Genomic DNA, 15,416 nt, shown 5'->3' with positions numbered 1-15,416 from the left:
CATAAGAATGTATTGGGTTGTGAGAGACAGATAGGAGGTCATTTATATGAATGAGAAAGAGGATTGGTGCCAAAACTGATCCCTGAGGCACGCCAGCATTTATGGAATGAAACTGAAAATAAATACCATCCACCATGACCCATATTTTTCTATTATGAAGGTAAGAAGAAATTAGAGGAACCAGTGATGCAAGGCCATAGTGGGACATCTTGGACAATAAGGCCCGGTGCCATACTCTGTCAAATGCTTTTGATATATCTAGTGCTTTTGTGTGTGTTTCACCGTGTTGGTCTATTGTTTTGTTAATCTGATGGGTAAGAAGGCAAAGAGTGTCTGCAGTTGAACGTTCTTGTCTAAATCCATACTGCTGATCATAGATTAATTTATTGATTTCTAGATCTTGATTATGTGTTTGTTAATTAGCATCTCAAAAACTTAACCGAGAATGGAAGTTATTGCAATTGGTCTATAGTTTGATGGATCAGAAGTTGCCCCCCTTTTAGGAACAGGATGGATATTTGCTTCTTTCCAAGAGGCTGGAAAACTTGAGGTGCAGATGCATAAGTGGAAAAATTTTGCCAATTCAGGAGGCAACACTAAGGAGCAATTTTAAAGTACTATTGAAGGAATTTCATCTGGACCAGAAGCTTTGTCTGCTGAGAGATTCTGTAATACAGCTTGTACGTATCTGGTGTGAATCATGACGAGGTATTTGAGGGGAATCAAATCAAGTACAGGAATATTGTAATTTTCTGTATTTAGGGTTGAATTTGTTGAAAAAATGTCAAAAAGAAGTTTGGCTTTTCCACGTGGGTCACTTACTAGAATTCCATTGGGGGACTGTACAGGTGGAAAGGAAGAGGAGGTAGTGAAGTTAGTTTTAAATGAATTAAGGGTAGACCAGAATATTTTGTTATCATTTGGGTTGTTTAGCAGTTTGTTAGCCTGTCTATGCAGAAAGTTTGATTTAGAAAGAATGATGATAGTTTTAGCATGGTTTCTGATATTTCTATAATACATAAAGGCTTCTTTGGTTTTGGTCCTCGTATACCGGTAAGTGTTATAGGCTATTGTTTTATGTTTTGTTACTCTAGCACAATTGTGGTCAAACCATTTAGGAGAATTACATCTTTTTCTGTAACTATGATGAGGAATGAATGTTTCCATGCCGACTTTAATGAAATCCTGTATGTGGCCCAATGTGGTTTTTACATCTTGGGAGAAAAAGGAGGTCCAAGGAACATCCTTGAAAAAATTATGGAGTCCCTCCCAGTCTGCCCTGTCGTAGTGCCATTTAGTCACCATGGCCTGTTCAGAGCAGGAGGGTGTGGTAGGTGTTAAACTGGTGGCTTGAATCAGACAATGATCCGATGATCCGAGGGGGAACTTCACTTCGACACTATAATTATCTCAATTGGTTGTTAGAAACAACTCATTATGAGAAAAGAGAAATGACAGCAATTTCGGCACACATTTCGTCGACTATGTTCCTGACTGCCCTCGGATGTTGACCTTAATGTAGTTTTCGTTCTGGTTCAACTTTTTTCATATCTCTAGGGAAGCTGGTCACTCACATGTCTATTTCTATTTCAGATATTATTGTTTTGGAGAATATTTTCCTCTTGCTTGTGTCATTTATATTTAATTTGTATTCAGTTCTCTCTCTCTCAGAGTTGCGTCGTCTCTCGCATTAAATCCCACATATTGTCGGACAATACCATTCAGTTGAGAATGAGGCATAGCATCCTGAGTCTTAATATTTTCGCCATTAACTCTCTCATGGTTAACCTTTCATTTTGTTGTGCTGGCCACTTAGTCACCTTCAGTTCCGTCATCAGTTAGATCTAGCGAAAAAGACACTATAATTTATGTAAATATATCTAGATCTAGCGAGAGATGATATAATTTAAGTGAATATATCTAGATCAACGGGAAAGGGCGCTATAAATGAATACATCTACATTTACCGGCAAAAGACGCTGAAAGTGAAAACATCCACATCTACAGTAGATAGACGCTATACAGTATTATAAATTAATTATCTAAATCTGAGAACCTATCATTCTCAGACTCAACCCGTATTATTACAGGGCGAATACGCTACAATCACTGCCACTTTCACCCTTCTGAAGTGAAACATGACATACATATATCTCGAGGTGACACATCTATAATCTTTCCTTTCTTTCTTCAAGTCATTACTCACTGGCAACGCAGTTCCTTCTTTGCATCTTCCACATCCACTTTTACCCGACTTTGCACATTTCACACCCTCCCACTCCTCCATTTCACTCTCTTTGATTTAGTTTCACATGTGCCATGACGGTTTACCTAGCACTCTTCAGCATATTCATCACTTCCACCTTCTCACGCTCCTCATTCCTGTCTCTCACATTCCACACGGCCATACGAGCTTGCCCGTTTGTTTGGACGCCCTTGGGGTTCTCCACATTGTCTCCCATTACTGAAAATGAATTAAAAAATCGGGGAAGCTGGGAGATACTACCCCAACCACACAACCCCAGGTTTGAATTCAGTTTTCCTTCTCCTAGGTCAACGGTTTCCATGTGGGAGAGAAATACTTCGTGGAGGGAAATTTAAATATTTCAGGAAGTGAATAAACAAACAAGACCAAAATGACCACAGCAGTCTTTATGGTGTGTTGCTGGTTATAGATATTGTTACGTACTCACCCCACACTGCCACAGGCTCCAACAGCAGTAGTCCAGTATAAAAGGACGTTGCCCTGTGAGTTCTTCTTCCAATAGTCAGCCTTTCGGTGTACAACACACAAGATCAGCTGAGGAGAAAAATAAACACTGGCTTCTTAACGTCCAATGTGTTTATTTTCCAAATAATCCCACTTAATGCTTTCCAACTTCACTTCACTGTTCTCACAAGCAATGAAGCTATACAGACTTTACTAACTTCAAGTACACTTAATGCTTGACACTTCACTATTCTCACATAACCGAAAATAATCTTCACTAACTGTAATTATACTTAATGCCTGACAACATCTCAATGTTATTACGCTTAATGTTTGACGACACTTCACTGTTCTCACAAGGACCGAAAATACAGGCTACAAACTAACAGTGCACTACACTCAAACTGAACTGAAATCCGACTGAACTTGCTGCAGTCTCTTATCCATCCTTATAATAAGCTTGCATTACTCGAGAAACTTCTAGCACAAACTCGATGGTCCAATAACTACGCTCGCAAACAGCAGAAAAATTGGCAACTCTGACTCGTACCGAAACCACTGTATTATCGGGAAGCAGCAAGAAGCCTCTCGAACACCCAACTTGCAAATCTCACTTTTTAACACTACCCCCTCCCTAGTTCTTTCTCGTCCTGACAAAACACCACAGTATATACAAATATAAACCTTAATCCTAATGAAACATCTAACTACTGTATATACAAAATAATCCTTCAACTTATCAGTTTTTCTTCTATGCCGCTTCTGACAACGTCCTTGTTCCTCCACACAGTCCACTGTTCCTGGAAGGTCTTGGTTCTCAATGTGATTCACATCTTCTCTTGGGCAGCTGTCACCATCCTCTTGCACTACAGTGCCTTGGTCCTCCTCAACATCCTCGGCTGCGGGAGAGCACGATTCCTCAGAGACGTCCCAGCTGTACTGTCCTGGCCCATGCTACTGCCACAGACCGTTCACGTGTACCACCTTTGGGCGAGACTTCCTGCCTCCCCGAATACGATACATTACGTCTGATAGGCGTCCAACACAGTGTAAGGCCCGTCCCATGGGCTCAGCAGCTTCAGTCACTGTCCCGTCTTTCGCTGAGGATTGTATAACCAAACTTGGTCACCATCCATGAAGCTCGCCTCACTTGTCTTGGCATCGTACTTGCACTTCATCACTTCTCCTGAAAACCTAAGGGTTCCTCGTACTTGATGACGTACCTCAGCCAGCATTTCTTGAAGATACTTCACATAGCCGGTGGTGTCTGTAGGCAGCTCTTCACCATGTGGTCTTCCCATTAACAAGTCAGTGGGTAAACGTAACTCGTGGCCCATCATCAGTTTTGCAGGGGTGTAGCCGGTAGATGCCCGGGATGCAGACTGATATGACATCAACAACATGGGTAATTTCTGGTCCCATTCTGTTTGTCCCTCTATGCAGTACTTGGCCAGTTCTTGTCCCAGGGTCCAATTGAATTTCTCCACCATCCCATCTGCCTGTGGCCTTAGTGGGGTCGTCCTGGTCTTCTTGATCCCCAGTAACTTGCAGAACTCATGGAACACAGCAGACTCGAAGTTTCTACCCTGGTCTGAATGTAGCTCCTGTGACATCCCAAAACGACAGAAAAACTGGTCAACCAACACCTGAGCAACAGTTGCAGTCTCTGGATTAGGGATGGCATAGGCTTCTGGCCATTTTTTGAAGTAGTCCATGGCGACACATTGGTTCCCTCTTTCAGTGAGTGGCAAAGGTCCAGCAATGTCCACCATGACTCTCTCCATCGGTGCACCTCCTTGGTACAGTTGGAGAGGGGCACAACCACGTTTCTTGGGTCTCTTTTTGGCACAACACCCATCACAGGCCTGACACCACTCTTCAACATCCTGACACATGCCAATCCAATAGAAACTCTGTTGCAGCTGGTTTAAAGTTTTCCTCACTCCCAGGTGTCCACTAGTGATCTGATTATAGGACTCTTCCAAGATCTCTGACCTCATCTTCTTCAGAACCACCAATTGCCATTACTTGCTGAGGCCATCGACTGTCTCCCACTGACTCTCCAGTAGTCTGTTGTTCAAGCGAAGAAGGTTCCACTGACTCCAGTAACTCTTGGTCGCAGGGCTTAACCTGGAAACTTCTTCCCATGTTGGTCGCACTGTACTCCACTGCAGCCACTCTAGCACTGGTTGTAAATCTGCATCCTCCATCTGCATCCTCTTCAGGTCTTCATCTGATGCTGGCCTTGTCACTGCAGTATGGCTGCATTTTTTACTATAATCTTCCCTTTTACTACACTGCCGGCACTCCAGGTCTCACAAGGCCAATGACTCAGGCTGTCAGCATTGCCATGTACCCACTCAGGATGGTGCTGCACCTCACAATTGTGCTAGTCTTGCTTCCTGAGCCAGTGTGCCAGTTGTCTTTCTGGATTCTTTAGCATTTTCAGCCACTTAAGTGCTGCATGGTCCGTCCTGATGATGAAGTAGGATTTGTACAAGTAGGGATGGAAGAAATCAAGGCTCTTCATCACTGCCAAGAGCTCCTTATGGGTCACACAGTAGTTTCACTCCGGTGGGCTAAGCATCTTGTAATACGCCACCACATACTCCTTGTCATCCTTCCTTTGTGACAGGACTTCACCAATACCATGGTCACTAGCATCACAGTCCAAGATAAATGGCTGATCCTGGTCTGGGTACGGCAATACCGGAGAGCTTGCCAATGCGTGCTTGAGTTCGTCGAAGGCTTTCTGAGTCTTCGCTGTCCATTCATACTTCTGCCTTTTCCCCAACAGCTTGTGAAGAGGTGCAACTATTGTTGCAAAGTATTTAACAAAACACCGATAGTAGGTGTACAAGCCCAGGAATCTCCGTAGCTCTCTCACACAAGTTGGAACTGGCCAGTTTTCTACAGCTGCCACCTTCTCTGGGTCAGTATGGATGCTGTTATTACCTACAATGTGTCCCAGGTACTTTACTTCCTTCTGAAACAAGTAACATTTCTTGGGGTTCAGCTTGAGATGCGCTGCATGGACCCTGATCAACACCTCCGACAGCCTCTCCAGTTCCTGGTCGAAAGTTCAACCAAACACATTTACATCGTCCAGATAGATGAGAGCCACCTGCCAGTGCAGGCCTTCAAGTACGCGGTCCATGAGGCGCTCAAAAGTAGCTGGGACATTGCATAGGCCAAATAGCATCACTTTAAACTACCATAAATCCTGCCTGTATGAAAAAGCTGTCTTTTCTTTGTCCTTCTCTGCAACCTTGACCTGGTAGTATCATGCCTTCATGTTTAGGGTGGAGAATCACTGAACACCTTACAGAGCATCCAGGGTGTAATCTATACAGCACCTTACTGAGCCATCCTTTTTCCTTACGAGAACCACTGCTGATTCCCAAGGACTGCGGGACTTTTCTATTACTCCTTGACTTTGGAGATTCTCCATCATCTTCTCCAATTCTTGCCATTGGGTTTGTGACATCCTCCGCACTGGCTGTTTAATTGGGCAGTGATCCCTGGTGTCTATACTGTGCTCCACCAGATCAGTGCACCCCAGGTCTAGGTCTCGGATGGAGAAGACATCAGCAAACTTCGTCAGCAGCTGCCTCAATTTCAGCACTTCTGAGCCATCCATGCATTGGCAACTCCTTGAGAAAAGGTCTTTTAAATGCTCTGGCAGACACCCATCTTCTTTGACTATGCTCCTTTTACAAGCCTTCCTCTGGTGCCACTCAGGGTCCACCGCCTGGCACAGTCCCACAATTTCTCCCTCGTTGATCTTCTGTGGATCACGGGAGAAACTGGCCACCACAACCATCACTTAATCTGCACCTGTTTTCACCAGCATTCTCCCCACCATCACTCCAGCCTTCGTCTTGCACCGTGCATCAGGTTCCACTACCCCTATACAGCTGTCAAAAGAGCCACTCACCTTACACTGGAGCAACAGTTCTGATTTTGGGGGTATCAATGTAGTGCGGAGCACCCTCACCTCACCACCAGAACTGGTATGTTTCACTGCTGTGATGGGAACTGACCTTCCTCGAACCTTCAGCTTCATGGAGCAAAAGTCCAGCTCACATCCCATGGACATCAGATAGTCCAGACCCAGAAGGTAAGGATCCTCCATGTCGGCCAAGTAGACTGGAAGAGTAGCCTCTTGCCCTGCCACTTAAATCCAGACATCCAGGAGTACCCTCAGTTCTGCACGGTGCCCAGTTACACCACACAGTTCTTCTGATGACTCGGGTAGCTACCAATGATGTACCACATCAGGCCTCACAAAAGTCTGGTCTGAGGCCGAATCAATCACCAGGGAACACTTCCTTCCATCAATCCTTCCGTCAATTACCGTCCTCTTGCATTTCCTTGGTGGTGGGGCTACTTGGGAAGGGCTGGCTGGTGGTTGCTCCTTAACCCCAGCCTCCACTAGTTTTCTGCTTCTTTCTGGTCTTCTGTAGCCTTCTTCTTGTCATCCTTTTTCTTCTTCAGACACTCTGAATTGAAGTGTCCCACCTCACTACATGTCCAACACGCTTTGGTTACAACTGAAGATTTCCTTGCACTGCTTTGTTCTTTCTCCTTCCTTTTGTGACAGTCCTCCTCCTTGTGCCCTGACATCCCGCAGAACCAGCAGCCTCCTGCAGTCTTCTCCTGTTCCCTCTTCCACTTGTAGCAGTCTTCTTTTCTGTGTCCTGGCTTTTTACAGTACCAGCAACTTCCCTCGAATTTTTCCTCTTCACATACCTGCCCCTTTCTTGCCTTGAATCCTGCACTACAACCTGTCTGAAAGGTGGATGTTCTGGACCTGACATAGGATTCAAATTCTACAGTCCTGGCTAGTGCTTCTTGTAAGCTTCTTGCACTTTCAACTCTGCATCAGCAAGAGCATCGGTGAACTGGTCCCTCAGTAGAATAGCCAGCAGGTTAGGTGCTGCTCCAGGGTATGCCTTGTATGCCACACTCTCCAGGTCATGAGCAAGCTGTTGTATGGATTCTCCTTGAGCCCGTACACGGCTCTGGAATCTTGCTCTATAAACCTCAGTCTTGTACATGGTTCCATATCTGTGCTCCAGCACTTCTGCTAGGGACAGATAACTTTCTCTCCATCACTGACATTTGGCCTAGAATTTCCATTACGTCACCCTTAAGGCTAGTAGCAAGCTGCACTGCCCTCTGCCTATCATCCCAACCATTCTGATCCGCAGGTAACTCAAACTGTGCTCGGTAAGCTTCTCAAGATACTCTACTGTTAAATTCCTGAGGTTTCTTCTTATCTGGACCCCCATTATACCCATGCACTTCACTGGTTTGAGGCCTAAAATCTGGGGCATCATAATTAAAGCCAGGACTTACTACTTTTGCATTCTGATTATTCAACCCTGTAATGCTACGGTACCTTTAGATGCCTGGGATCCGTCAAGATTCACCATACACTGTCCATTCCTTTCATATGCTCCTTGTACACTAACCTGAGGCTCAGCAGTGCAATATTTCTGTACAGCCTAAATTTTCTCAATAATTATCTTCACATGGTCGATTACATGCTTGAACTGGCTATCTACATGCTGTCTGCACTCCATCACAGTTTCCTCAGTAATCTTCAGCTGGTTGTCTACATGCTTCATCTAGTCATCTAGATGCTGTCTGAACTCCATCATGTTATTGGTTGCCTCATACTTCTGCTGCTCTAGCTTGGCTTCTACTTCCTCCTTCATTTCCCCCATGAATGCATCTAGTTGTCCTTGCACCCTCAATTGTACTTCCCTCTGTTGCTCCTGTAATGCCCCCTGAAGTTGTTCATATAGTTTTTTGTTGTTGTTTTTGTTCTTCACCTTGTGTCTCTAGTTGTTCACTCTGTGCTTGCAACTTCTTGATTTCGTTCCTGAGCTCTTTCTGTTCTTCACTCTGTGCCTGTAGTTGGGCACTTTGTGCTTGTATTAGCTTCACAGTTGTCGCCAGAGAAATTTCCTCATCCTGTCCAGCTCGAGACCTTGTCTGCACACCTCCTGCTTCCATGTCGAAGGTTGGTCTCACTGCAGCCATGAATAATCCACATTCCTGACACCAATGTTATGTCCTCACCCCACACTGCCACAGGCTCCAACAGCAGTAGACCAGTGTAGGAAGGACGTTGCCCAGTAAGTTGTTTTTCCTATGATCAGCCTTTGGGTGTACAGCACACAAGATCAGCGAGGCAAAAATAAACACTGGCTTCATAAAGTTCAATGTCTTTATTTTCCAAATAATTCCACTTAATGCTTTCCAACTTCACTTCACTGTTCTAACAAGCATTGGAGCTATACAGACTTTACTAACTTCAATTACACTTAAAGCTTGACACCACTATTCTCACAAGTACCGAAAATAATCTTCACTAACTGTAATTACACTTATTGCTTGACAATACCTCTCTGTTATTACACTTAATACTTGACAACACCTCACTGTTATTACGCTTAATGCTTGACAACACTTCACTATTCTCACAAGTACCGAAAATATAGGCTACAAACTGACACTGTACTACACTCAAACTGAACTGAAAACCGACTGAACTTGCTGTAGTCTCTTATCCATCCTTATAATAAGCTTGCATTACTCGAGAAACTTCTAGCACAAACTCGATGGGGCAATAACTACGCTCACAAACAGCAGGCTAACTGGCAACTCTGACTCGTACCGAAACCACTGTAAATATGAGGAAGCAGCGAGAAGCCTCTTGAACACCCAACTGGCATAGTTTTTGGCTTTTACTTTGTGCATTTTATGGGTAGGAAAAAATTACTGGTCTCAAATAATTATCAACCAACATAAAAGCATACGGTCTCTAAACATTGTAAGGATCTCCATAATACCGCAAGATATCTTGCCGCAAAACGCCAAAGAAAACCGTTAAATGGAGCCATTTAACTCTAGAATCTAGTTAATATCAGGTATATCCCAAAGAGGAGAAGGAATTCCCCTGTTGGGATCAGGGTGGGGAAGGGGGAATCATCAATGATTTTCTGGCTAAAGTGGTGAATGACTAGGAAAAGATTGGTAACCTCTGTCCTAGGTGGGCTGCCAACTAGGGTCAACGAGCTCCACCTACCCTGCTAAATGGCCATTGACTCGGAAACTCATCCTCCCTTTGAAAGGTCTTGTTATTGTTCTGCTGGGAGTCGAGCCAACCTCCTCAGTGGGCAAAACCAGTGTGGTTGCTAGTTTAGTGGCCGGCGGTCCGGCCATGACACAGGTAAAGGTTAACCGTTGTTAGATATGGTTTTGATTTCATGTTTTATCACTTTAGTAATCACGTGAACTTTTCTGTACAGTGTTCGGCTGCTGTATGAGTGAACACAACCGTCTATACAAGCAGTCTTACAAAAAACATTCAGTAATTCTACTGTGAAGTGATTGGAAACTGTGTGAGTAAATAGAAACATTTATGCAAGATACAGGGTATTTTATGCTCAATATTTACTTGATTGGGAAGCGCCATTGTTAGTATTAACATTCTGAGGCTAGCATACTTACTATCAGTCGAATACAAACACACACACACACACACACACACACACACACACACACACACAAACACACACACGAATTACAGACTAATTTGGGAGGACAAAAGGAGAATGAGAAGCAGGAGAGGAAGCTGTTGAATAAAGGATGAGGTGGCGACGATGGGAATGTCCTCAGAGAGAGAGAGAGAGAGAGAGAGAGAGATCCGAATAATTAGGTAGCCAAGCAGGTGCATCTGAAAGCAGAGATAATTAGCATACTGAGTACCTGAGGGAGTGACTAAGAGGATAGTGTGTTCGGCTGTGTTCAGAGTAATTCTCTTTGGCTCCTAAGGCACATAGTGAGGCGTCTATTATTCGCTCTGTCTTACTGGGGCTAAGATATGAGTTAATGTGTGGGTGTGGATGAGTATATTGGGAGTGTGTCGTTCTGTCGTCCTGTCTCGGGTAAGTCTACTCCTCGTTTTTGGAGGATTTAGCCTAGGTATATAGATAGATGGATAATTCGCTCAAGTTTCTTTAACTCACAGGCTTCTATAACACTGGTTTACACTTTGAAAAAAAAATTCTGCTGATTTAATGATTCATGCTGATTTTGTAAAATTGGAGAGTGCCGATTTCGAATATACTTTCAAATTTTATGTAGAACGTCAAAATTTTTCACAACATATGGGCATATTTATGCAATAAAGGGAATAGGATCGGCATTAAGTGGCACTGTAACGGATATTCACTGGAATGGCTACTACAAAAATGCATAAATGTGATGTGCAAAGCAATTGATTAGCACTGGCAGTTGATCTAATTCTGGAATTCCTTCTCTTAAATTTCCTAGTGTAAATAGTGTCCAAACAGTTGCGCTGCAAGCACCAGCAATACTGTAGTCTGCCATCATGTTGGTATTCCATCTCCCTTGATACCTGTGCTCCTTCGTCTTGATGTCCTGGTGAAACCTTTCACCTTGTTCTTCACTGGTTGCTCTGAGATTCTCTGGGAAAAAGTTCAAGTGACTGTGCAAAAGATGCACTTTCACTCTCATGTTTGCCCACAAGTCTCTCAGCGATGTCAGGAGATTTTCCACGATTGACTCAAAATTTTCTGCTTTCTCGTTTCCAAGAAAAATCGAAACTACGTTGGCAAATACAGTCCAGCCATCTTTTTCACCCGGTGTCATGGATATCACGAATTCCTCATTCTTCATGAACAGCCTTATTTGTGGGCCGTTGAATATTCCTACCTTGAGTTTTTCGTCCGAAGGTGTGGGGAACTTCAAGATAAGGTATTGGAAGCATGCGCTTTCCTCGTCAAGAGCTTTTACAAATTGTTTCATCAAACTTAAATTTAAATGTAGTGGGGGCAGCAGAACCTTCTGAGGTTGAACTAGAGTTACATTTTTGATATTCTTCTCTCCTGCTGTGAACTGTTCTCTGGATGGCCATTCCATCCACATTCAATGTTCCATCTTCGCACGGCCGTCCCAAAGACATAGAAAACAAGGAAATTTGGTGTATCCTCCTTGCTGCCCTAAAACCATCGATAGCACCTTCAAATTACTGCACACCATCCTGTTGTAATCACTGTATTTGATTTTTTCAAGAACCAATTTCAGTGTATTTTATGTTTCTCTCAAGTTGACTAAATGATCGATAGGAATGGAGGCAAGTTTGTTGCCGTTGTGCAATAGCACACACACTTCAAACTTCTCTTCGAACTGTCAATAAAGAGCTTCCATTCATTTGGCGTGTATTCACATCCTATCTTCTCAATCAGCCCATTTAATATTACAGTAAATCACTGCAGTAAATCTGCCTCCTGGTTGTGGTACTTGATGTCTGTTCCGGGTGCGACCATGTTCTTATCCTTGAGCCTTGACCCAAATAATTCCGCAGATGGCTGGCAGATTGAGATCCCTTACCATATCGTTCAGGTCAACCTGCGTGAATGACCTCGTGCTCTTGATATCGCTACTTGGGGCAACATATTCATCGTCATTAGTATCAGCTGGTTCAGGCGTTGAACTTTCATCTGAACCTGCGACATCCAAAGTGGTGAAAGTAGGCACAGGGACTTCATCCAAGTGAGGAACAGGCCACAACCCTGAGGGAAGATTGGGATACTCAATGTAGGTTTGTCTTCGAGCTGAGACCAGACACACTGACCATGCAAAGATAGCAGTCGGTCTGGTGGTTTGGGGGTTCCTTCCATACTATCGGAACTCCAAAACTGAGACTCTTCCTCTGAGATTTTGTCCATTGCCTGAGGTTCTCAACACATGTCCTGCACTCCTTATGAGGGGCCAATGGTTGCTCCTGGTCACCAAGAGAAACACCAAAGTAAGTGTGATATGCTTTGCAAACGAACTCTGTGAATTTTGTGCGCTGTTTTGGAGTGGTAAAAGATCCGAGATATAGCAAAACATTAGGATCGGTTTTACATTTTCTGCGAGAAGCCATTGTCTTCTGCGACACAATCAGTCAGTATAAATGAAGCAATAGCTGGCTCAAGCGATTAGCACAGCACCATTGCCGCAGTCATCCAACCGACAACTGACCTCTCCCTACCAGGCATGCTGTGAATGAATAAGTGATGACGCATCCCTGAGGGGCTATTCTCCCACTTTTGGTCTGATCAGCTAATCAGGTCAGGTGCAGGTAAGGGGAGGGGTATATTATAATGCGGCAGAGGCAAACCAGCTCTGCTGTCGGATCCTGCTGCAGATGTCACTGATTGCGCTGCACAGTTGACCCTCGTGTGGCGTAGTGCAGTGAGGATCTGTCTGTTCTCCCCTTTGGGGCTAAGATGAGAATGAATGTGTTTGAATGAATGAGTAAATTGGGAGTGTGTCGTCCTGTCTCGGCTACCTCCCTTTCCTTGGAGGAAGCAGCCTAGGTATATAGATAGACGGATAATATGGGGACATAAGATTTCCAACGGGAGTTTAGAGACGGGGGCAGAGGGGTGGTTCGTGTGCTTGCATATGTGGGGTGAGGGCTGGGGGAGGATCGCCGCCTCCGACAGGGAAATAATTGCATTAGCGGAGTGTGTTGCGGCGTGATGGAACGGCGATTATGATGATGACAGCACACTGATTATGGCGGTGCACCTGGGGATGCAGACATGCACACACAGACACTCGCCATTTTGATAGCCACAAGAACATAATGCCCCATATATGTGTGCACGACATGAAGCCACCAGTATTTAAGTGCATCCACACTTTCGACTCTCTCTCTCTCTCTCTCTCACACACACACACACACACACACACACACACACACACAATCTATGAAAAGACAATAGGTAACTCAGTGCCATGATAACAATATACAGTGGAGAATGGGACGAAACCTTTCAGTTATTGCAAGAACTGTGAAGCTGCATCAGAAGTACACATTTATATCACATGTATGAATAAGTGGGAGAAATTTAGGAGTTTAGTCAGAATACTAAGCTGGTAACACTGATATCATAGGTTGCAGGTTCGAACAGCAATGTAACCATGAATGTTATTATTTGGATTTATTTTTACAATGACTAATTTCAGAACCCTAGCAGCAGCCAAGCGACAAGCCATGAAGCGCCCTTGCTCTTACTCGTACCAGTACACTTGGCTAGATGAAATTTTCCAATGTCTGGGAATAGGATGGGCATGAGTACCCACACTGATAACAGGAATTGGTGTGCAGCACTTATCTGCTGGCGCGCCATATTGTAAACAATGGTTGTTGGGCCTCAATGATTGGATTAAATATAATTAGCCTATGTTCAGAGATGGATACACAAAATTTGTAACTTTCTCTGTAACTTAATTTTACTAATCTGTTGGTGAGAAGCATAAAGGTTAAATTTCTCTTTAATTCTGGCCTCTGCAAGATTGTTTTACATAGACACGGAAGGAGTTTTACAGCGGGGGGATACGATGTAAGTTGTATTCTCTTCTAGGCTGAATAAAATCTTGCCCTGCGATGTAAAAAGAAAACATAGAAGACTTTTGATGGTGATGGAGCCAAAATATGCGATATAAAAATTGGACTTAAACACTCTGGATCAGAATTCCGTACTAAATATCTTTAATTTACTGCATTCCAAGATTTTTCTTCGATTTTGTTTCAGAAAATCAGCAACGTTTATTCTCGAACTCTGACTGGAGGGGATGTACCTGTACTTATAAAGTAGAAGTGGTATAGCTCATTAGCTTTAACATTGATAGGTATATATAGAATTAGAATATATAGTGCATTAACAATAAACTAGTGACAATGTAATAACCTATCGGTAATAAGCCGGTGTAGTCTGCTTTAATTTTAACTGTCATAAAAAGACTTTGTGGTTCCTTTGTGATTACTTGTAGTTGAGTTATATATATATATATTAGACTTGTGGACGAGCAGTTATTATACTGGAGTAGCTTGTAGTAGATAATCTTCTTTCCCATTTGTCATGTAGTGACAGGAAAGGTAAAGAATAGTATGGGACTATTTTTATTTGTCTTGGAAATATTAACAAGTCTCTCACACAGAGCGAAGTATAGAGTCCAGTCCCGCTAGCTATCTCTCTGTCTCTCTCTCAAGTTGCCAAGCCCTTCTCCCTGCGACCTGTCTCTTGTATGGCTTGTCTCCTTCTGAGCTCTCTTTCCTAAATTCTGGTGAAACAGGAGACGTATCCCGTGTGTTCCTTGTGGATGGAAAGTTTAAGAAGCCTGTGTGTAAGTATGTGTGTATGTGTGTGTATGGTCACAAGGGCTTTGTTCACGGGTGGATTGCTGACAACTAACTGCATCATCTTACTGGCCACTGTCGTCAACTTTCCTCAGTGTAATTTTCAAGCTCATTTTCTATTCCCAGGCTCGCATAGAGCTGTCTGTCTATTTATTTATCTATCTATCTATTATGATTTGTAATTATAATATGGAGTTCTGATATCTGCTCGGTCACGCGAAAATGGCGTACCATCGACAGTCAATGGTCCTAACATATTAATACATATTATATACACATTATAATGAACCTATAAGCTAATTAAGTGAAATACATAATATTGTAAAGGTAACATAATTGTATGAATATTGTATACATATAATATTCATAGTAAATAGTGATTATTCAGTAATATTACATTTTAAACAAGTTGTATACATATTTGAATAAATGCATTGAAGTAAATTATTGAACTGTAATACAGTATGTACTTGG

Source organism: Coenobita brevimanus, chromosome 41, assembly GCF_032717465.1.
Source record: "Coenobita brevimanus isolate Jiangsu-jjx chromosome 41, ASM3271746v2, whole genome shotgun sequence".
Lineage (NCBI taxonomy): Eukaryota > Metazoa > Arthropoda > Malacostraca > Decapoda > Coenobitidae > Coenobita > Coenobita brevimanus.
This window is presented reverse-complemented; position numbering follows the sequence as displayed.